This window comes from Leopardus geoffroyi, chromosome C1 (assembly GCF_018350155.1).
Source record: "Leopardus geoffroyi isolate Oge1 chromosome C1, O.geoffroyi_Oge1_pat1.0, whole genome shotgun sequence".
Classification (NCBI taxonomy): Eukaryota; Metazoa; Chordata; class Mammalia; order Carnivora; family Felidae; genus Leopardus; species Leopardus geoffroyi.
The window spans coordinates 80,577,214-80,601,024 of NC_059328.1; the positions used below are offsets into that span (position 1 = coordinate 80,577,214).

Here is a 23,811-nt window from a genome sequence, read left to right on the forward strand (position 1 = left end):
CCCAAAAAAGATACCCACGTGGGTGATACGCACATGAAAAGATCTCAACACTGGGAGTCATTAGGGAAATGCAAACTAACACTTCAATAAAATACTTAACCCCTAGAATGACTATAATAAAGAAGACTGACCACACCAACTCATACGGTGTTGGCGAAAAAATAAAATGGTAGATCAACTTTGGAAAACGTTTTCAGTTTCTCAAAAGGTTAAACATACCCTTACCACTTGACCCAGGAATTGCACTCAGTATCTATCTGTGAGCAATGAAAACCTATGTCCACAGAAAAACTTGTAAGCGGGTACTCATAACAACCTGGTTGATAATAACCACAAACTGGAAACAATCTAAATGTTCATCAAATAGTGAATGAATAAATCTGCTGTGGTTTGTCCCTACACTGGTGTCCCGCTCAGCAGTGGAAGGAGCGACTACTGATACATGCAGCAACACGGATGAGACTCAAAACGCCACAGAGGGAAAGACACCGGACACAGAAGACTACATGTTGCCCAATTCTGTTTACATGAAATTCCTAGCAAAGGCAAAACTATGGAAACAGGAATTAGATCAGCAGTTGCCTGGGGCTGAGGGTAGGAGCCTGGATTGACTCTAAACAGGCAAAAAGGAACTTTTGGGGGGAGACAGAAGTGCTCCAAGAATTGCTCCAAGTGGCAAGGCTACATAAATTTACTAAAAGTCAGCCAAGTACGCAGTTGCAACGGATGAGTTGAATGGTATAAAAGCTGTCCCTTAATGCTGCTGTTTTTGAGAACTGGCCTAATTCTTACACACTTGAATTTGTAGATATAAATTAATTCCTATTTCATCAGTTATAATTTTCCCCAAACAGAAATCATCCTTTTTACCATAAGAATCTGGACAAAAGCGGGCAATTTGCCCTCATCATTCTGCAATTTATTTTGAAATTACAAAAGCTGCAGTCACATGCCTTTGATGACGTCTCCTTCCAGATATCTGCTGCTTTGCAATTATTCCATTTGGGAACGGCTCAGTCAAAACAAAGAGTACGCAGTAATTACAAGGCCCAGGTACGATACCATCCCCTTAGCGTACCGTCTTTCTTCCCAATCTATAGCAAGGATTACTTGGAGCCAAGAGGACTGCATTTCAAAGACTGAGAAGACCTTCTGGGAAATTTAAATTTCTTTTTTTTTTTTTTTTAATTTTTTCAACGTTTATTTATTTTTGGGACAGAGAGAGACAGAGCATGAACAGGGGAGGGGCAGAGAGAGAGGGAGACACAGAATCGGAAACAGGCTCCAGGCTCTGAGCCATCAGCCCAGAGCCTGACGCGGGGCTCGAACCCACGGACCGCGAGATCGTGACCTGGCTGAAGTCGGACGCTTAACCGACTGCGCCACCCAGGCGCCCCGTAAATTTCTTATTGTATTAAGTCTTACTCCCATTAAAATAGAGAAGGAATGAAGTTCCTCATGAAGCCACTATCTGGAGCCTGTTCGGGAAGACTTCCAGGTCCAGTGCCATCCATGATCTGAGTTCTGGGATCTTGGAAACCCTGGATAAACTTAATTGGCCTGTTTGGCCACATTTTGCAAATCTTCCATACTTGGAAAGTTCCAACAGTGGCTTAAAAGGCTTTTAAAATTTTCACAAAACAAAATTCAAATCGTGTTTATGCTCTTTCTAAACCTATAAATTTCAACTTAATTGAATGGCTGATGGAATTATCACTCCAAATAATACAGCTGTATGAAATTTGAACCAAACTATATACCTACCAGTTAGTGCAGCAAAATACACAAAATAAACACGCAGAGCAAAGTACAATTCTCGGACGAGATACCCAAATCTAGTAGCAGAAAACCATGGCTCAATTTCCAAATGGTGGGCTTTAAGGGAAATGTAACTTTTATGTCAAGATAATGGTTATTTCTCCAGTGGAAATAATAATGGAAATAATAGTGGAAAAAATAGTGGAAATAATAACATCTTTAAATTTGCTTTTCTTTAGAGATCACCATTTCTTCCCAGCTACCACCAGCATGCTGCCCCAGAGAAGGAGAATGTCTGTCACTAGCTTTCATTCAGAACATTATTTTGACCAAAGAACTCGGAGAGTCCAGGTGGCTGAAAACGGTCTCCCAGAAAAAACTCAACAGACCTAGCAGCGTAAAAAGTCACAGAATGATGTAATCTCAGAGGTGAAGGAGACCACTCATCTAACTCAGTGATCATCTGTATATTTTCCCTGGTGTTCATCTATGTAATTCTACAAAACCATTACTCTCAAAGTTAGGAATTCCATATTCCAGCCATTTCTTCATGTTTGGTTAGACCCTTGGATCCTTCACACAGAGTAGGGAATCAGTTCTGGCTGTATTTGAGGTAGATGACAGGACTTCTGAACCTGGGGAGAATCATACCAAAAAGCAAAGGTACATGTCATGAATGTAAGCACAAGCAAGAAAATGGTTCCTTCTCTCTTCCCAGGATCATCCCATTCATGGCCCATCAAGTCATTTTGAAGACTTCAAATGCTATCCACAGCTCTGCCTGAGGAAGGGAGGAGGATCTTGCAGAGGTCTGCAGTTTCTGTTCCTGGTTTATAGTTTATATTTTTGTGAGACAGCGATAGACAGATACTTCCTCTATCCAACTTAGTACGCTTAAATTGTGAGTCATTTACAGGAAGTAAAAGGAATTCCCAAAGCCCTATATATATATATCCTTTGGGGGGTTTTTTATTAACTGAGGTTTCAACATATCACAAATAATACACACGAATTTAAAAAAAACACACACACACACAACAATTCGTAACCCTTCCAAAGAAGGACTTTAGAGCGATTATCTGGCATAAGAATCATCTTGCCAAACAGTCATTACTCATGGGCCTGGGGGTACCTTGCATTCTTTCTAAAAATGGATCTTTCCATGAAAAAGCACAATATGTTGGTGCTGGATGAGCTAAAACTACAAAAGAAGCTATTTTTGTCCTCCAGGCAGTTAATATTATATTCTAAACGGAGACAGCCAAATAGTTTACAAAAGAAGGGAAAAAAAGGAAACGAGATATACGGAAACACACTGTTTTTCTTTTGCTCCAGTTTACATTTCTGAAATATCTTTTCCTATTACATAAAACCATATTCTCTAGACAATTATGTCTGCTAATGACCATCCCCACCTTGTAGAAGGCAGTGACAGTAAATTCAAACAACAAAAACGAAAGAAAATAGAGATCATATCATTCGATAGAATAGGCAGCCGATTCTAAAACACATCTTCTCTTTCTATCTTCTGAACCAGGCTCTGTGTTAAAAGGTAGTGTTGGGAAAGCATGTGACCTATAATTAAAAAGATGTCATTACAAAGATCTGTGTGGGCACAGGAGCTCCAGTCACTTACAAACTGATTTCGAGCAAGATACTCCATCACCACCAGCTCAGTTTCCTCATCTGCAAAGTGGGCATCACAGAAACCGCCTCATCGAGGAGCAGGAGTAAATGAGGCAGGAGGAAAGACGTTAGCACATTGCCTATCACAAAGCAGGCACCACAGCGATGAGCAAGTAGAATCCTTGCTCTTAGACTTAGGCAGGATTTTGGAGGAAGGAACGGTTGGGAAGAGTGAGCAAAGAAAACTAAGAAGTAAAAGGACAAGTACGAAAGAGAGGAGTTTGCCTGGTGACCTTCCCAGATATCGAGGTCCTTTCAGTATCATGGCATTGGAGACCACATTTTTCCATCGTGGTCATTCTGAAATCATGCACCACTTACTTTTCTGTCCAGTGAATTTGTAAGGCAACTAGTCATAAGCTCCTACTTTTCACAGACTGAACTGAAGTACTGAAATGCTGGAGACCCAGGGGCAGAAAGGAAACCCACAACTTACTGTGGACATTCAGCTGCTCTGTCCATAAGCAACAGAAATGGGTCTGTCATTTTAAAAAAATCTCGGGGCGCCTGGGTGGCGCAGTCTGTTAAGCGTCCGACTTCAGCCAGGTCACGATCTCGCGGTCTGTGAGTTCGAGCCCCGCGTCAGGCTCTGGGCTGATGGCTCAGAGCCTGGAGCCTGTTTCCGATTCTGTGTCTCCCTCTCTCTCTGCACCTCCCCCGTTCATGCTCTGTCTCTCTCTGTCCCAAAAATAAATAAACGTTGAAAAAAAAATTTTTTTTTAAAAATCTCTTATGCACGAACGTAGGTGAAAATATAAAATACTTATGATGATACTGTAAATAGGTTTAAAATACACATCATAAGAACTAGAAGAGCACATCGACAAATAAAAACATTATTTTAGGAGAAAATTACATGCAATATTTCTGCTGGATTTCCATTATTTGAAATCTTCACAATAAAAACTACACTATGAATGCATAGATCCTAACACAATCAATACCATTCTTTTATCTTTCTTTCTTTCTTTCTTTCTTTCTTTCTTTCTTTCTTTCTTTCTTTCTTTCTTCTTTCTTTCTTTCTTATCTTTCTCTAAATACTAAAGCCTGAAACCAGTAGTGAAGAAGCAGGCCTACCTACCTGGAAGGTTCCCTTCCATCAAGTTCCATGATGCATGGTTATACCCAAGAGCTAATTTTCTAGTAACTAGGGCCCATTCCTAGCACACTTACTTGCCATAGTCTAAAGAAATTCAGGAAGAAAGTCAGAAAACCACTGACAACTAGTTGCAAAGCGCCTGGTTTTTAAACCTTAAAGGCAGATTCTAGGGACCAGCAATCCAAAAGTTTGAGCACCACCATCTTGAATACTTGCCTTAATGTAGAAGCACTACACTCCCGAGTAACTAGATAGTCCAGAGCTGGAGTGAACCTTTCAAATCGCCTCCTGAAGGATGCTAACAATCAACATCAAACCTGAAAGATGGTCGTGGCTTTCTCCTTAATCCCACCCTCATGCAAAGCAGCATGGAACCATTGAGCAGCCATCGTCTCATAATGAAACACATGCAAAAGAAGGGGAGAGAAGAAACAGAAGGTGAGTGAGAGCAGTGAAGGTGTAGAGAAAGGAGCAGACAGAACGCCTGCATTCCCGAGTTCAAGAAGCCCGTTTGTCAGCTGAGGCAGCTGCCTGAAGGAAAGCCAAGCTGTGCTTCGAGCAGGGGACGCTGTGTGTCAGCAATTCCCCAGGAGCCTGGTGCCTCCGGGAAGAAGCACTACAGATTGCCCACACTGGGACAATCCATCCTCCCCTTCGAGAGAGACCACAGAGCTCCTATTTCTGGGCAATGTCCACAATCTTATACTCGCTAAGACTGCCACTGAGAAGTCCCTAGCATTGCACTCTGATTCCTGAACGAGTTTTCTGGCGGCAAATAGGATATTTTTCTCTTTCTTAGATTGGTATGATTATAGATGGAACACAGTCATATAATAAAGAGGTGGCTTTTGGCCAGTTTTATTTCACAAGAAGCTTGAGGACTTCCAAAAAGCATGATATATGAGTTTTGATTCATAGCATCTTAAAAAAATTGTGTACCAAAACGTACATACACACATAGCGTGCAAATGCTTCGTAAGCGTCATGTTTTTCTAACCATCTTGGTCTGCTGCTCCACTTCCTGCCTTCGTGAACAGGATGTGACCCAACAGGATGTAGCTCTCCCTTGTTTTCCATTTTTCAGTTCTAAAAGCCCTATGTCTGGGTTTGATGACTTGATTATTGACCTCTGGTAAGCATGGCCACAAGAGGAAAATCCATACTCCAATAATCTGAGCCCCTAAGATTGTGGGACTTTCTGTTCTTCCCCTTGGTGTCTGGTAATCTCCTCTCTCCAAGTAGATGAACAGCAGCTAACAACTGAACAGCCGATTCATCGCCTGACTGCATCCACAACGGTTCTGCTACATCTCTGCCAAGGGCTGTGCTTCTCCGGAGGGTGGACATTTTACACGGAGGGAGAAGATGGCAGGGTCCTAATAAGCTCACAGCCCAACCACTGCACCCCAGCCCCGTTGATCATCTGAGATCTTGGGCATTTGCCCAGCTGGGAGTATACAGGGGCCTGACCCTGGCCATCAGAGCTGCTCCCCTCTAACAGGCTGTCATTTGTCCGGTTTTCATAGATGAATTAACTGAGGCACAGAAAAGTTACGTAACTTGCTCAAGGACAAAGCTTATTCTCCTCCAGCACGCTTCTCAGGGAGCAGTAGTAGAGGAACTTGGAGACTTGAGGATTGCCAAGTGTGGCCAAATAGATTAAAGACAGATGCCATGAGAGGGCATGAATGACTCCCTTTGACTTCAATCCCCAGCTCCTCTTAGCCACCTGCCATTCGCCAATTTCTGGAACACTTTTGGAATCCAGTTGCATATCTCACTTGTGCCATTCCCCACCCCACCCCCCGCCCCGGGGAGGGGGGCACCTTCTGTAGATTTACCACTCTCCCGTCTTCGCTTCTCCAAAACAGTCTTGGGACCAGGCGCCGGTCCTAGTGGCCTTCAGAGAGCTTCCTATGAGTGTCACTCCTCTCCTGAGGTCCTTTCCATGTACAACAGAGAAACAAAAACAGGAAAAGGGAGGGAGGAAGAGGTTGTCCCAGGCTGGCCTTCTTGAGATTTCAGAGCTGGGATCACACGGTCAGCACCTCCAGCCAGTGTTCAGGCCCTCAGACCACCCACAATCCCCTAGACTGGTTTGGGCCAGCAAGTGGTGTATTTTCCTATCTGAGGAGACAGCATCAGAGATGGAAAGTAGCCTCTGTCTTACTGCAAAGCACACAACTGTCCACTGTGCCACAATGAGAGGAGGGAAAATGGCTCGAGGGAGAGGTGGGAAGGAGCTAAGACCTCTACTGGGGAGACACATTAAATTTGGGGTTCTAGGGGACAATCTAGGTGGACTGCCTAGTAGGCAATTGGAATTCTCTATCGGATGGGACTCTGACCTATTAAATAACACATTGGTTCTCCCATAATGTGGTTTTATTCATGAGAATCTACACTATCTCCCTTGAGTTTCCTTGCTATAATTCACCACTAAATCACACTCAAATAAGCATAACTGTGATTTGTGCAGCTGACAGTTCATAAGCCAATCTTGGGACCCTTCTTTAACTTCATACTTAAGGTGGAGTTAAGTCATACCTTCAGACGACTATGGTATTTTAAAAATATGTAGTGTTTAACGGACAAACAGAACTATTCAAATACAGTTTTTGAATTTTCTTATTACTTCTTGGTATAAGTAATAGAAATGGTCATAAATTGGCTATATTATGAGGATATTGGAGACACAATTTTTAATGATCTTATTTCTAAATTCCCATGATTATGAAACTATCACTTTCTTAACAGTGTCATAGTTACTTGCATGCACAGCATGGAGTACCTATTACATGGTGAGCTGCTGGCTCATCGTCTAACCCAACAAGTCTGGCACTGTGCTTTGCACACAGTAGGCTTGCAAAAAATATTAGAGGTCTTAAATTTATTTTTTTTTTCAACGTTTATTTATTTTTGGGACAGAGAGAGACAGAGCATGAATGGGGGAGGTGCAGAGAGAGAGGGAGACACAGAACCGGAAACAGGCTCCAGGCTCTGAGCCATCAGCCCAGAGCCCGACGCGGGGCTCGAACTCACGGACTGCGAGATCGTGACCTGGCTGAAGTCGGACGCTTAACCGACTGCGCCACCCAGGCGCCCCTAGAGGTCTTAAATTTAAATAGTGACCCTCAGAAGTGACCCGTGCTTAATAGCGAGAACGCTTAACACTTTACCAAACTGTTTAGAAAGCTAATCACATTGCTTTGTTTAAATGTGTACCAAAACAATTTTAAAATAGGTATCAAGTTGAAAGGGACATCAAACCAAAGCAGTTTTCCAAAGTAACAATCTAGGCATGTCACTAATAATACCATCACATAAATCTCTCATAAATTAACTCATTAATGTGGATTATGGCATTATAGCATTTGTTCTCAGCCTTGGCCACAAATTTGGATACCTGAGGCCAATCTCTAGAAATTACTTCGTCCAGCAATTAATTAAAGGATAGGAATTTTGGGGGGCACCTGGTGGTGGCTCAGTCGGTTAAGCATCCGACTTCGGCTCAGGTCATGAACTCGCGTTTCATAAGTTTGAGCCCTCGTTGGGCTCTGTGCTGACAGTTCAGAGCCTGGACCCTGCTTTGGATTCTGTGTCTCCCTCGCTCTCTGCCCCTCCCTCGCTCATGCTCTGTCTGTCTCTCTCTCTCTCAAAAATAAACATTAAAAAGCTTTTTAAAAAATAATAGGAATTTTTAAAATTCTAATGTGCAGTGGAAGCTGAGAAACAATTAACTATATTTTACTCTTTCCAAAAATATGATTTTCCAAAATATTCAACCTCTCTAGTGACTTAAAAAATTAAGAAAGAAACAATAACTTGTCACTATCTCAGATTTTCACATAGGCAAAAACTAAAAAGAATACTAATATTGAAGCACTAACATAGTGTTTGTTCAAACTGTGAGTTACCACCCATTGGTGGCTCATGTAATTAACTTAGTGGACCATATCTGGCTTTTTTTTTTTTTTTTTTTTAGAGAGAGGGAGGGCACAAGTGAGTGGGGGGCAGGGCAGAGAGAGAGAGAGAATCCCAGGAAGGGCAGAGAGAGAGAGAGAGAGAGAGAGACAGAAAGAGAAGCAGGGCTCACCCAAAGTGGGGCTCAAGCTCAAAGCAGGACTTAAACTCAGGAACTGTGAGATCATGACCTGAGCCAAAGTCAGATGTTTAACGACTAAGCCACCCAAGCACCCCATGTCTGGTATTTAAGAAAGTTTTGAAAAGGAGAGGGAGGGGAGAGGAGAGAAAAAGTTAATTCCAGCTAGTCAGGAAAATAGTAAACTTTGTTTAATGTGTATATACCAAATCACTATGTAAAATGTATTTCTTACAGTAAGTCAAGCTGCACAAGTTTGAAAAACACTCTAGAATGTAGAGGAAAAACATACCATCCTGCAGCGCTGGGAGGTTGTACATGTGCACAAGTTTTCCTGAGAGCCCTTTAGCAACAGGCGTTTAGAGCCTTGAAAATGTTCACTTCGACCCAAACGTTTCTCATCTAGGAATTTATCCTAACGAAATAACCCCCCTAATGCACATTTTTGTGTAAGGGAGGTGCATTCCATTGCTGTTTATGATAGTGAGAATTTTTAAATGTCCAGCTATGTGGATTATGGTTAAATACATTCTGAGATACCATGCAATAAAATACAATGCAGTCGTTAAGAGCACTGAAGTTGATTGATCTCCATTGACTTGGAATGATGTTCAGGTACGTTAAAAAGAAAAAACAGGTTATGATACAGTAGATGCAGTATGATCCCACTTTGGTGTCTTTATATGTGTATTGAAGCTATGGAGAGAAAGGCTAAGTGCATAGACTTGGAGCCCAGGGAGTTAGGTCTCACAACCTGGCTCTGCCATCCCCCGGCTGCCTGGTCTTAAACAAGAAGCTGAATTTCACCAATGCGATGGGGATAATGCGCGTGTCTACTTTGAAAGGGTGCTGTGAGAATAAATTTCCTTATCACATGTAAAATTCTGCAAGCAGTGCCTAGCACTTAGTAATTGCTCAAGGAATTCTAGCTGTATCTACCCCAGAGAGAGAATGAGAAATTTCCCACTATAAAGTCTAACTAACAGTGGTCATTCTCTGGGTGCTGGGTTTACTGATGAATTGCTCTCATTAATTTATACATTTTGTATATTTAAAATTTATAATCCGAAAAGTCAATACACAGCATAAAATTAAGGTATATAACTCTATCTTTGAGTTCTAAAATGTCTTTAATGACTTTAGGCTAAAAAATAAATAATATTAAAACAGGAATAGCAGTAAAACACGTTTTAATTGGATTTTACTTGCTACTTTAAAAAGATAAGGTTTGAGGGAATTTTTTTCCCCCTATCAGGCAATGAATTCTGCTCTGGAATTCCGTTTCCCTGATTTTGGAATTTCTGTAACTTCCGTGACTGGTACAAAGACTCTGCTTCCCCATCCCCTTCTCTAAAGGTGTCCTGTTTTCCCTCACGCTATCAGTCCAAGCAAGGATGCTGACAGAAATCTATATTAATTTGCCCCATTACACAGGCCCCCAAGCTATTCCCTGTCCCGATATCATAGCTTAGGCAATTGAATGTCTCATAATAATGATGACATCCTGTCCAAAGAAAACAGTTCAAACTGAGCTGTCCTCTGTGTTTATCCATGAGTTATGAACAGAGTCCTTAAATGGCATTGTATGTGGGTGGGGAATTCATTATTAAAGAAAGCTGGGAATTACAGAAGCACGTGGAGAAAGAGATTTGAAATTCACCCATTGTTTCTCTGTTTAAAACCCATTAACATGCTGGTATATTTCTGTCCAGACTCTGTCTTTATAGACTATCACAGGCTGCTGTAGTCATGTTACAGACACAATTAAGTCCATTGTTCTTTCCTCTTGGCATTACATCATGAGCCTTTGCCATTCTGTCATATAAATTTCCAAAACATTATTTTAATGACTGAATAAAGTTTTCTTGGATGAATAATTTAGCCACTTCTCTTTTAAAAGGCATTCAGATTGTTTTTAAGTTTTGGCTAATATAAATAGAACTATGGGAAAATTTTGGTGAACGAGCTTTTCACATAGGTAAAATTGTTTCAGCTTTTTATCATGTGTAGAGTCCAAAAGGAAATTACTGTGTCAAAAGTAATGAGCAGTGTATGTCTTAGGATAGATGCTGTCATATTACAACTGATCTTGTTTTCTACTTCCTGTCCTACGTTGGAGTTGCTATCATACATTGATACAACTCTTTAAAGAGGCACTGGCGATATGGATTATTCATATATACGTGGCCTTGTTCCCCAAAGAAATCTGAAGCTGCTTACAAAAGCAAGTACAGCTAAACAAACATTTTTAAAGTGGGAAAGTTAGGCTGAAGGCGAAAAATAAGTAACAGCTAGCATTTATTGAATACTTATTGTGCACCAAGCATTAAGACTAGCACATCTAATCTCATTTAACTCCCACAGAAAAGAGGTAGGCATTGTCATGCCCATTTTACAGATAACAAAACCGAGACCTGAAAAGTTAATAACTTGTCCAATTCCACAAAACCAGTATGGGACAGAGTAGATATTCAAGCCCTTAATTTTTATGCTGTACTTCATTCGGGGCTACACTGAGTTACCTTTAAAAAAAATTTTTTTTCAACGTTTATTTATTTTTGGGACAGAGAGAGACAGAGCATGAACGGGGGAGGGGCAGAGAGAGAGGGAGACACAGAATCGGAAACAGGCTCCAGGCTCTGAGCCATCAGCCCAGAGCCCGATGCGGGGCTCGAACTCACGGACCGCGAGATCGTGACCTGGCTGAAGTCGGACGCTCAACCGACTGCACCACCCAGGCGCCCCCTGAGTTACCTTTATTAGAGGTGAGCCAAAATAAGAAAACAAAACTGTGGATAAGGGAGACTACTGTATATTAAAACTTAAAAACAAACAAACAAAAAAAGCTCATTGATGTGGAGAACAGACTAGTGGTTGCCAGAGGTGGGGGTGAAACGGGTGGAGAGAATCAAAAGGTACAAACTTCCAGCTATAAAAGAAGTAAGTCCTGGGGATATAATGTACAGCATGATGACTATAGTTAATAATACCATATTGCATATTTGAAAGTTGCTTAAGAGAATAGATCTTAGAAGTTCTCATCACAAGAAAATAATTCTTCACTCTGAGTAGTATTGGACATTAACTAGACTTAGTGTGGTGATCATTTTGCAATATGTACAAACACTGAATCATTAGGTTGTACACCTGAATATAATGTTATATGTCAATTAAAAAAAAAAAAGGTGTCTTGCCAAATAAGATAGAAACGGACATCAGAGACGAAGTGACTCGAGGAGCAAGAGGCACACACAGTAACAAGTGGATTCTGGCCCAGGAAGCAGAGCCAGGAGGGGGACAGAGGTATCAGACACAAGGAGGGCTGGGCAAATGGGCCTGCCCACCGCCATTGCACACAAGCTGTTAACAATAATTCTCAAAATGGTCACACAGTACAACACTTTCTGTTCCTAATAGTGATCTGTTGTCATTGAGAAAGATAAGGCACACATACCCCCCCCCCCATTTGAAGCCACCACACTATTCTGTGTCGTTATAATACCATTTGTCTCTGAAATAGTACACTATAAAAGTAGATAGATCTGCCAGCCCATACGGGAAACAGCGATCTGTGTTTTCCCATGCTCTGAGTGCAGTTGTAAGCTCTGTGATAATGACAGCTGAGTCTTCTGGCCGTGAGTATTAACTCACATCTGTAAATGCTCTCTGCCATGGAGCCCTCTACTATTCCATCCTGAGCTAATGTTCAGCACTGCGTGTGACTTATTCCACCGTGGCCTTGTCCCCTGTCATTTAACTTGTGTCCTAGAAAACAACTTTGACCTGGTACAGACCTTGGTACAGTAGACCAAGGGTGCAGAAGTGATAATGTGCTCGACCTGCCACAAAATAGACACATTTGTGTATGTGTGTGCATACGCCTGTGTGTATAGACACAGATTATAGATTCAAGTTGTTCTGGCACTTTAAGTTGCCCTCAAGGCAACTATTTGCAGAGGAATAAAGTTAAGTTCAGCAGGCAACTTGATATTTTGAGGGGCAGCGTAAATATTACTGGAGCCTTGATAGTCCAACCAAAATTATTTGACCGGCAGCTAAAAGAACACATGTCTGGACACAAGTCAGGACAGAGAGGATTGGATGGTTCTGGGAGGGCTTCTTCCCAGAAACCTTGCTGTGTGGGGCGAGCTGGTCCAGCTGGCTCTCCCCTTGCCCAATTCCACGTGCTCTAGTCCTTGTGTTCTGCAGGCTGAGAAACAGTTTGAGCCTGGGATCTAGGAAGCCATCAACAAGTATTTGTTGAATGAATGATTTTCATCAAAATTCTCAAAATAGTGGAGACATCTAAAAAGTTAGATGTCAGTTATCTAGAACTCTCACCAACTTAGAATTCTCATTTTCTGACTGTATCATTGGCGTTGTTGTCATATCAGACCCATTCATCTTTTTTACTTTTTTAATTGAGATATAATTGACATACAGCATTGTGTAAGTTTAAGGTGTACCATGTGTTGGTATGATATATTTGTATATTGCAACATCATCACCGTAGGGTTGGCTAACACCTCCATTACATCACGGAATTACCATTCCTTTTTTTTTTTTTAATGTTTATCCATTTCTTTTGAGAGAAAAAGAGAGAGCGTGAGCAGGCAAGAGGGGCAGAGAGAGAGAAGGAGAGAGAATCTTAAGCAGGCTCCATGCTCAGCATGGAGCCCAATATGGGGCTCGATCCCATGACTGTGACATCATGACCTGAGCCGAAATCAAGAGTTGGACGCTTAACCGACTGAGCCACCCAGGGACCCTCATTTCTTTTTTGTTCTGAGAACATTTAAGATGGTGTCTCTTAGCAACTTTGAAATATAAATACAGCATTGTTGATGATAATCTCTATGCTGTGCATGAGATCTCCAGAACTTACTCATTTTGCAAGTTCAAGACCCATTCACAAAGGTAGTAGAAACCACTGCACCCGCAGCTGACCCATGACAGATGAGCAGCACGTGGGGAAGCAGAAAGGGCAGCAGGAACCAGACCAGTCCTGTAGCTTTGTTTTTCCACTGCCCAATAAGCAAATTAAAAATCATAATATCATTCAATCCAGTACTACAGAAATTCAGCTAAGTGAATATGATCCCAATGCTAGTCTGTCAGAGTTGCCAAACAATACATACAAACAATGTGGAGAACTTGTTTTGAAGACACATTTTGTGCCCCACCTCCAGAGATTTTGACTTAGCAGGTCTGGGTGGGTCTGGGAAATCTACCTGTTGAACAAACACCTCAGGAGATTTTGCTCCAGGAACCAAACTGTTGGACCGTAAAGCAGTGCCATATGGTCTGCGCACCAAACGAGGGCCCAGGATCCACAGCCCCAAGTCAATTAGCTAACTGGGTGAATAGCACAGGTGCACTCTCCCTATTGTAAATTAACGGGTCTGTTTCACATTCTGTTGCTAACTTAAGCTTTTAAAAATTATATTACACTAGTTGGAGTTCATTGAAACTGTTGTAAGCCAAGTTCTAGGGTAGACATACAATAATAATCTTCCAAATTAGCCATTTTTTCTCACCATTGTTTTATTTTTATTTTTTAGTTTATGTATTATTTTGAGACAGAGAGAGAGAGAGAGAGAGAGAGAGAACAAGTGGGGGAGGAGCAGAGAAGGGGGCGGAGAGAATCCCAAGCAGGCTCTGTACAGGGCTCAAACTCACAAACTGTGAGATCGTGACCTGAGCTGAGGTCGGACTTTTAACCAACTGAGTCACCCAGGTGCCCCTGTTCTCACCATTTTAAAGATGAGGAAACTGAGGCTTAGAGAGGGTAACAAGTTTACCCAAGATCGCACACCTGGTGAGTGTAAGAATCTGGTTTCAAACTCCAGAGTCTGTCCAACCCCAAATGTGCAGTGATTCCCAGACAACTAAAGAGGGCATCACTTTTCCTTCTTCTGTAAGACCTTGCATTCAGTGGTTTTGAATATTATCCATGGGTAATTGATGCATTCCTGGCAGTACTAAGGTTCATAACATATTGAAATGTCCCCCATTCTAAGACAGTGTTAAGATTTGATAAGAAGACACATCAATTTAATAACAGCTTTCAATGGGCATAAAATTCTACAGTATATGTATATACTGAGTGTAAGAAGCCTCACAATTTTGGAAACGTAAAAATGCAAATATAAATAATAAAGGAAGAGATCTTAGAACCAATGGGGGGGGGAGCACTACAATTTATGAATTTATGGCTGGTTTGACTACCCAGTCACTGGCTTACAGTGCCACCTGCTGTAAGAAAATGGCAACTACATTAGCCCTCCATGCCAGGACTTTGCCAGAACGCTGGTCTGCGGTTTACAACTGCCAGGGGTCTGACAGAGCAAGTGCCAATATCAAATATGATATGGGGATACAGAATGAAGGCAAAAATAAAATATAAGAACAGGAAAAGTAGGGATGATGGGAGAGAAATATAAAATCAAAGTAGAGAGGTGCTATCACATCGTTGATCATTGTGTACCTAATATCTACCTCTTTGTCACATGCAGGACATTTTGCATATTTTATCTCTAACCTATGTTATTGATCTGTCTTATAGAAGCTTGCCTTTTTTTATTTTTTCCGTCTTTTCAAAGAATAAGGTTTTGGGGCGCCTGGGTGGCGCAGTCGGTAAAGCGTCCGACTTCAGCCAGGTCACGATCTTGCGGTCTGTGAGTTCGAGCCCTGCGTCGGGCTCTGGGCTGATGGCTCAGAGCCTGGAGCCTGTTTCTGATTCTGTGTCTCCCTCTCTCTCTGCCCCTCCCCCGTTCATGTTCTGTCTCTCTCTGTCCCCCCCCAAAAAAAATAAACAAACAAAAAAAAAAGTTGAAAAAAAAAAAGAAAAAAAAAGAATAAGGTTTTGTTTTGTTTTCATTGATCATCTCTACTGTAGTGTCACTTCTGTTTCACATATATTCATTCATCTCTGCCATTTGCTTCCTTTACCTTACTCTGGGTTTTTGGTCTCCCTACCTGTGCCATGTAGTTTTAAATCATAGAATTTCAGAGCTGGAAATAGACATAGAAGAATGTGGCTCTCCTCCCCCATTTTACGAAGAGGCCCAAAGAGATAGAAGGTTTGCCTAACTTCCTACAGCTGGTAATGAGGTTCCCACACTCTTGATTTATTGCCCTTTCTTCATATCTCCCCTTCCCATATTTTCTCTCTCCTTTCCTTTTCCTCTTTCCCCTCCCAGAACAGAAAAAGACAAGATTGCTGGATTGATAAAATTCAGGAGAATTAGGCACACTTGTCCCTTAAAAGGTTTTGGCGTGTAAGAATTTTTAAATTTTTTTAATGTTTTTTTTTTTTTTTTGAGAGAGACACACACAGTAAGAGTGGAGGAGGGGCAGAAAGAGAGGGAGACACAGAATCTGAAGCAGACTCCAGGCTCTGAGCTGTCAGCACAGAGCCCGACATGGGGCTCCAACCCACGAACCGCGAGATCATGACCTGAGCTGAAGTCAGATGTTTAACCGACTGAGCCCCCCAGGTGCCCCTGCATGTAAGAATTTTTAAAACACAGTACATTGGTGTTAGTGGTTAGATTTTTTTCCTGTTTTTACAACAGGACTATACATTTAATCCAAATGGACAGATCACCTATTGAATGAGAAGAGAGAAAAAGTCACAGGTAATCAAATATAACACAATATTAGAAAATAAAATTCAAAGTGCCTTCTAGATGTTTATACCTGTATCTATTAAAATTCTGATATTTATATCAGATATTTGGCAAGAAGCAAAATAGATGATATCTTTATGTATCAATTATTGGTGTCAAAATGCAAGTGGAGTCCTACAGTTCAGGTTAAACAGATGAGCACTTCCAGCCATGAAGTATTAAACGGTGCAGTAAAAAGCACTGGTGCTGAGAAAGTTAAAAGACACTGAAATTTGACTTCTGGTCTTCTGTCCAGCCCTTGAATGCCACCCCTCGATCTTCAGAAATCCTGGTGACCTTGACGTCTAGGTATCCCCTGCCCTCTATCAACACTTTTAATAAGAAAGGAATCTGGCATTAGTCGTTCATAGCTTAGTATGGAGTTATTACTCAAATGCCCTCTCCCAAGGCCATTTGTATTTTGTTTTCCTTCAGAGTGGATTAAAAGCCTTTTGTGTCTAAGAAGTTTGAGGTAGTGCTGACCAGGTCAGCTAGGCATGGGGAGGAGGGCTTTTCAGGTGTCTTGGAAATCATTCCTTCCACCCACACTATCGAAGACCCTGCATATTTCAACCTGTTAAATTGACCATGTCCTCCAAAAACATACAGTCCCTAAGAGCACTTCTCAAAGCAGTGTTAATAGTTGTTAACACACACACACACCCCACAACGTGGGTCAGTTTATAATATACTGATGAACAGTGTGATGCTGTGAGAGGGGTATATTTCTAAAATATATCTCACCACATGGGGCGCCTGGGTGGCTCAGTCAGTTGAGCATCCAACTTTGGCTCAGGTCATGATCTCCTGATTCATGAGTTTGAGCCCCATGTTGGGCTCTGTGCTGACAGCTCAAAGCCTGGAGCCTGCTTCGGATTCTGTGTCTCCCTCTCTCTCTGCCCCTCCCCTACTGTCTCCCCTCTGTCTCCCTCTGTCTCTCAAAAATAAATAAATGTAAAAAATAATTTTAAATGTGTCTCACCACAGGACATTTTCTTCAAGTAGCATCTGCAGGTCTGTAATGGGTAAAATAATGCCACCACCACCCCCCCCCCAAAAAAAGATTACATCTACTGGAACCTCAGAATGTGACTTTATTTGGAATAAAGATAGGTAAGGTAAGGATCTTAAGAGGAAGTCATCCCAGATTGACTAGAGGAGGCTCTAAATCCAAGGTAAGGGTGTCCTTATAAAAGACAAAAGAGAAGATACATGGTGGCCCAGGGAATACGGCCATGTGGAGACAGTGGCAGCGACTGGGGCAATGCCAAGGGGCACTCTGGGCCAGTTGAGAGGAAAGAGTCTCCCTCTCTAGAGTCTTTAGAGGGAGGGTGGCCCTGCAAACATGTTGATTTCAGACTTGCAGCCTCCAGAACTGTGGGAAAACACATTTCTGTTGTTTTAGGCCACCAGAGTTGTGGTAATGTGTCACAGCAGCCTTAGGATGCTAACACAAGGCCGAATGTCCCTAGGAACACACAGGGGACCGGGTCCTACTTCCTTCTGTTCAGTCGCCAGTCCTAGCAAAGAATTATTCTAAAGGCTTTCTGATGGCTTTGCTGTTAGAACTCTGGTCGTTCATATAGAGACCTAAGAAGAAGAAGACTGTTTCTGCAGATGGGTGTGGACACAAAGTGTCCTAGAGATGGCTACAAACATTTGGTGAAGGAAAGTAGCAAGTGGCTTCTGTTCATTTATGGCAGTGTTCACCCTGCACAAGTGTGGAAACCAAGGAGGTAAGAGAGCTGATTAATATACAAATAACATGGAAAGCTGACTAAATGGAAATTGTGGGACAAAGGAAAACAGACTAGACCAAGCAGTCAATCTCTAGTAGTGCAAGTGTTTTTATCTCAGAATTTGAAGACTCAGAAATTTGATTGTTCTGCTTTTCTATATTACAGTCAATAAGTCTGTGTTTAAAATGTCCGGTTAAGTCTATGAAGGACCAGCCTCAATTTAAAACCAAATGTGAAAAGCACAACGTTGAGTGAGAAAAGTTTCTTACAACTGTGTACCATTTACCACTAGTTTTTATAACATCCCCTTAAAAAGCAAACTAAATTATGTTAGGTAAGGTTTAAGATACTGTGAGATGAGTATGTTTAGCCAAGAGATAGAAAAACAAAATTCAGAACAGCGGTTATGTCTGAGACTGAAGGTTTGACAGGGGTTGTGTTTGAGGAGGGACATTATGGAAATGTTCTATTCCTTTTTAAAAAAATTTTTTTAATGTTTATTTATTTTTGAGAGATAGAGAGAGACCAAGTGCAAGCAGGGAAAGGTCAGAGAGAGAGGGAAATACAGGATCCAAAGCAGGAACCAGGCTCCAAGCTGCCAGCACACAGACCGACACAGGGCTCGATCTCACAAACTGTGGGATCATGACCTGAGCTGAAATCAAGAGTCAGATGCTTAACTGACTGAGCCACCCAGGCACCCTCCATTTCTTTTTTTTAAGTATTTATTTATTTATTTATTTATTTATTTATTTATTTATTTATTTTGATAGAGAGGGAGAGAGCATTAGTGAGCAGGGGAGGGACAGAGAGAGAGGGAGAGAGAGAATCCCAAGCAGGCTCTGTGCTGCCAGCACAGACCCCAATGTAGGGCTTTAAGGCATGAACTGTGATACCATGACCTGAGCCAAAATCAAGACTCGGACACTTAACCAAATGAGCCATCCAGGCACCTGGCAAATGTTCTAGTTCATAAAATGGGTGGTGGGTTTGACTGTTCATGTTATTACGTCTTATAACTTAGATATGTTACATATATGACACATGTGTGTTACATATAATTTTACCATGCAATATGTGATGTATACAAAAGAATATATGAACATAAATAATGCAATTTAACATATTTAAACCAATGTAAAAAGACAACAATTTTTTAACCCACCTGAAAGTCCCTTGGGGCTGGAAGAAGAGTTCCAAGGATCACATTTAGGAAGAGAGCCTGATGGCTGTCCTGTCCCCATGTCTTACTTCCCCATGAGAGTTTTCATACTTGGTTCTCACCACATGGGTTCTCCCATACCATGCCCAGCCCCCAAACTGTCTCTCCTGCTCCCAGCTCCTCTGAGGTACAAGGAGGACACAAGCCCCTCTCCTTCCAGTCCTCTGAGCACAACCAGGCCAATAGCAATCTCCAAAAGCTGTTCTACAACGTGAGGGTGAATGGGAAAGGTATAAGCGCAGAAACACAAGCAGAAACTTGATGTGGCGTGCTGGCCCTAAATGGCTGGGGACTCTTTGCCCTCAGACTCATCATACCCTCTCCCTTTCCCTTCTTCCCTCGCTCACGTTCATCCTCCAGCAGTTCTATGTTGCTTGGGGTTTTCCAGGCACTTCCGTGCATCCAGGCTTTGTTCATGCTGTTTCTTCGGCCTAGAATGCCCTCTTCACCTTTCTGTGCGTCATCATGTCTTACTCACCCTTCACCACTCAGCTCAGACATGCTTTCCCACGAAGGCTTCCGGGACCATCACACTGGGCAGAGAACCCCCCACCACATGGCTTATCACCAGCCCTCATGTGAGCATGAGCTCCATGAAAGGGCAAATATTCCTATGTGGTGCCTGTGCCCCTTGAGTTGGCCCAAGTCCTAGCACAAAGCAAAATGCTCAGTCATTGTAGGATCAAGATAAGCTAAAAATAATCAGAGTTCCAAAGACCAGATTTCTGATCCAAAGATCTCAAGGAGAAAAGAAGACTTTTCTGAGCCTCCAACTTCCTCACCCTGAAATTACCTCAATCCAGCTCCAAAGGGCTGGGACTCCTTTGCACACACACCTTGCTCGACTCCCTTATCCACCATACCCCGTTCATAGCAAAATCGTTCCTCGCAGCCCCCTATTCTGTCCAAGTGCATCTTGGGCCATTCCTGAACCAACTATAAACACCAAAGTTCAAACCCAAGACCCCTTGGATCCTTCATCTCCTTTCTGGCTTCCAATCCGAGGGATGACTCTTCCTGGCTGACGGGAAAGGCAAGATGACAAAAGATCTGGACCCTCAGGCCTGAGTTCATAATCCTGCCTCCTCTGGAGTTTTATCACATCCAGTATCACACTATTTTCACCATCGTGTGTCAGGCTATAGTTCAAAGCATGCTGGGAACTCAGCCACAGAGCTAGTGAGGCAGGGGAGGAAGCCTGAGGAAAGTGAGGTGAGGGGTGGGAAATCTGGCCTTCCCCAGGTGCTGGCCCCAAAGCACAGATACACAGTAAGAATAAGCAATAAGATACCCAGGCTGAAGCCGAGCTCACGCTGTAGCCTGCACCTAAGAGACCTGACCCAAAGGGATGACAGTCACACACTTGAAAGCAAAGTGGGCAACTGGAGTGGCTCTAATTGCACCTCCATCTGGCCAGATTGCAAGCTGCTAGAAGTTAAGGAAGTGCCAGAAACTTGGGAAGAGGTGCAGATGAGAACATCTGGAAGGCCAAGTGTGAGAATCATGACAAACAGGGATAGGTGGGCAGGAGAGGTGGTATGAGGAAGGGGATGGGGAGGTTCCCGCAGAAGGGGCGAAAATGTTCTGGCCAAAGCGCTACAGGAGCACCAGGGACCCAGGTGGGGTTGGAGAGGAGACCGTGAGAGCGTGGCACCTTGGCGAAGCCAACAGCTCTGAAGACACAACCACCCTAAGGCCAAGCAGGGGCTGTTGCCTCTTGAGGAATGCATGGGGTCAGGTGGAGTGGGGGGGGGGGGGAGTAAAGAAGGGGGAAAGGCAAGTGTGCTCAATAACAGGTGCCTGCAGACGATAAGTGTCAGAAGCTTCCTAAGTGGAGGCTCTGGAGGCGGCAGGCACCGTGGTTTACTCCGTATGTGTGCGCAAGGGTGTGTGTAGAGGTTCAAACACACAAGAGTAGAGAAAACAATTTAATGAGCCTCATGTATACTTCCCCAACTTCAGCAACTATCAGCTGGTGGTCAATCTCGTTTCCCTCCACACCTCCACCCATTGCCCTTTGCCTTGGATTTTTTTTTTAAAAAAACTTTACTTTTAAATGTTTATTTATTTTTGAGAGGTGGGGGAGGGACAGAAAGAGGGGAACAGAGGGTCCGAAACAGGCTCTGTGCTGAGAGCCCAGTGTGCGGATAGAATTCACAAACAGTGAGATCATGAGGTGGGCTGAAGTCGGATGCTTAACTGACTGAGCCATCCAGGGGCCCTTGCCCCGGAGTTTTTAAAGCAAATCTCAGACAGCCTACTATTTTGTATAAATTTCAGTATGTAAATCTAAATGGTAAGAACTTCCCTTAAATTTAACCCCAATGACCTCATCAGATCCCCAAATTCCTTAATATAAATTGCTTCAAATTATCCAATATCCAGTGAGGATTCGCATACCCTACATGGTCTTCTGAAGGTCTTTCCTTTTATTTTGCCAGTTGGTGTAATCTGGATCTAAACAATGTCCTCTGTTCTCTGTTAAAATACCTCCCAACTCTCTTTTAATTTTTAGGTTTCCCCCTTTTTTTTTCTTAAAATCTTTTTGCTGCTGCTACTGTTGTTGTTGATGTTAAAACAAGGTCCTGTGTCTGAGACTCTCCCATTCTCGGTTTTGCTGATGGCATCCTGTGGTGTCATTTGACTTGTCCCTCTGTTCCCTATATTTCTTATAAATTGGTAGTCAGGGGCGCCTGGGTGGCTCAGTCAGTTGAGCGTCCAACTTCAGCTCAGGTCATGATCTCGCCGTCTGTGAGTTCGAGCCCCACGTCGGGCTCTGTGCTGGCAGCTCGGAGCCTGGAGCCTGCTTCGGATTCTGTGTCTCCCTCTCTCTCTGCCCCTCCCCTGCTCATGCTCTGTCTCTCTCTCTGTCTCTGTCAAAAATAAATAAAACGTTAAAAAAATAAATAAAAAATAAATTGGTAGAGTAGTGTAGATTTTTCTGGTTGACTACCACAGGGGGCAATGTGTTCTTTCTTCATTGGGAGAAGACTAATGTCTGGTTGTCCCTTAGTTGTCATGTTTGGCAGACTGTGATATCCTAAATTCTGTCATTCCTTCTGCACTTATATAAGCCAGAATATTTCTATAAAGAGAAATCTCCGTCAATTATGTGATTACCCCACAACACAGTTCATATAGCAGAGGCGGGATACGTGCTTGATTCCTCCCCTTTCCTTAACCAGTTTTCAAAATAATGAGTCTGACCCCTAGAAACTTTAAGAGAGAGAGAGCACACAAACAGGAGAGGGGCAGAGAGGGAGAGGGAGAGAGAGAGAATCCCAAGTAGGCTCCGTACTGTCAGTGCAGAGCCCAACGCGGGACTAGAACCCATGAACTGTGAGATCATGACCTAAGCCAAAATCAAGAGTTGGACACTTAACTGACTGAGCCAGCCAGGCACCCCTGACCCCTAGAAACTGCTAAAAGCAACCAATGAGGCTTTATTTTTATTTAGTATTATTATAAATTTATTAATACAAACACATTTGATGTGTTTCAAGGATGGGGGTATTTATAGGTTTTTCAGGGTCTGATTAAGATGCGTCCTTCAGTGCAGACAGGCTGATTAGATTGGACAACTTGGTCATGTCATAGTTGACACGGACATGGGAAGGGGAGGGTTTGAAGTGAGTCTTGAAGGGTACAGTTGTGTGATAACTCTGTTGACTGATCTGTGGGTCACAGGAAGAGCTGTTATTCTGACAAGAACTAGTTGGGCAGTTGGTCCATGGCTCCAATAAATGGATTTTTAGGAAATTCCTGAAACAAACGATAAAAATATTTGAAATATTTCTATACGGCTTGAGATGCACCCTTGCAGTCTGAGGTTTCTTTCTTTCAACCTTGGAATTTAGCTCCATTAGGTCTTCAAATATTTCCTCCTCTCCTTTTTTATAACATTCCTTTTCCTGTCCTAGTTCTATACCTGATACTCCTTAGGAAATTTTAAAATAAGCTGCCTTATTTCCTTTTTTTAATGCTTTCCTGCTTCCGCTGGGGAGTTGCTGAAACGGCTCTTCTAATCACTAATTCCTCTTCAGCCGTATTGATTCTACTAGATTTATCCCACATTATTATTAATAAATAGCATCAATAAACAGTCATTCCAATTATTATATTTTTCATGCTTCATATTTCTCTGATTTAGATTCATGGGTTTTTTGTTTTTTGTTTTTTTCCTGATTCATATTCGCTCTTCCCATCCCTCACGTAGTGTTTGCAGGGAACCACTTGAAAGCGCCTGCCTGAGGGCTTGGGTTCAACTCCTAGTTCTACAGCTTACAGCTGTGTCTCACTGAGCATGTCCCATCGCTGCTTTCCCGTGCCTCGGTTTCCCTCACTGCAGATCAGGGATAACAATGATTTCTGCTTTGTTGATGATTTCATAACGCTTGTCAAGCCGCTAGAACAGAATCCGACACAGGTTAAGTGCATCCGACACAGGTTAAGTGCTACTTCCTTGTCGGCTGGGCGTAACGCAGTACTCCACCCCTCGGGAAGGATTTGTTGAGACTCTGCTTCTTGCTCTTCGC

At 42.5% G+C, this 23,811-nt stretch overlaps 1 protein-coding gene across 20 annotated transcripts in view; it reads left to right on the forward strand.

The window, feature by feature from the left end:
- SLC44A3 (solute carrier family 44 member 3) overlaps window positions 1-23,811 on the forward strand; it is a 328,287-nt gene that overhangs the window by 199,625 nt on the left and 104,851 nt on the right. For 19 of the 20 annotated variants that reach the window (XR_006712487.1, XR_006712475.1, XR_006712476.1 and 16 more), the window contains one exon: window positions 23,625-23,702. The exons of the other annotated variant lie outside the window; for it this stretch is intronic. The gene's annotated coding sequence lies outside the window, so the exon portion shown is untranslated. The remainder of the gene's footprint in view (window positions 1-23,624; window positions 23,703-23,811) is intronic. 20 annotated transcript variants of the gene reach the window in all.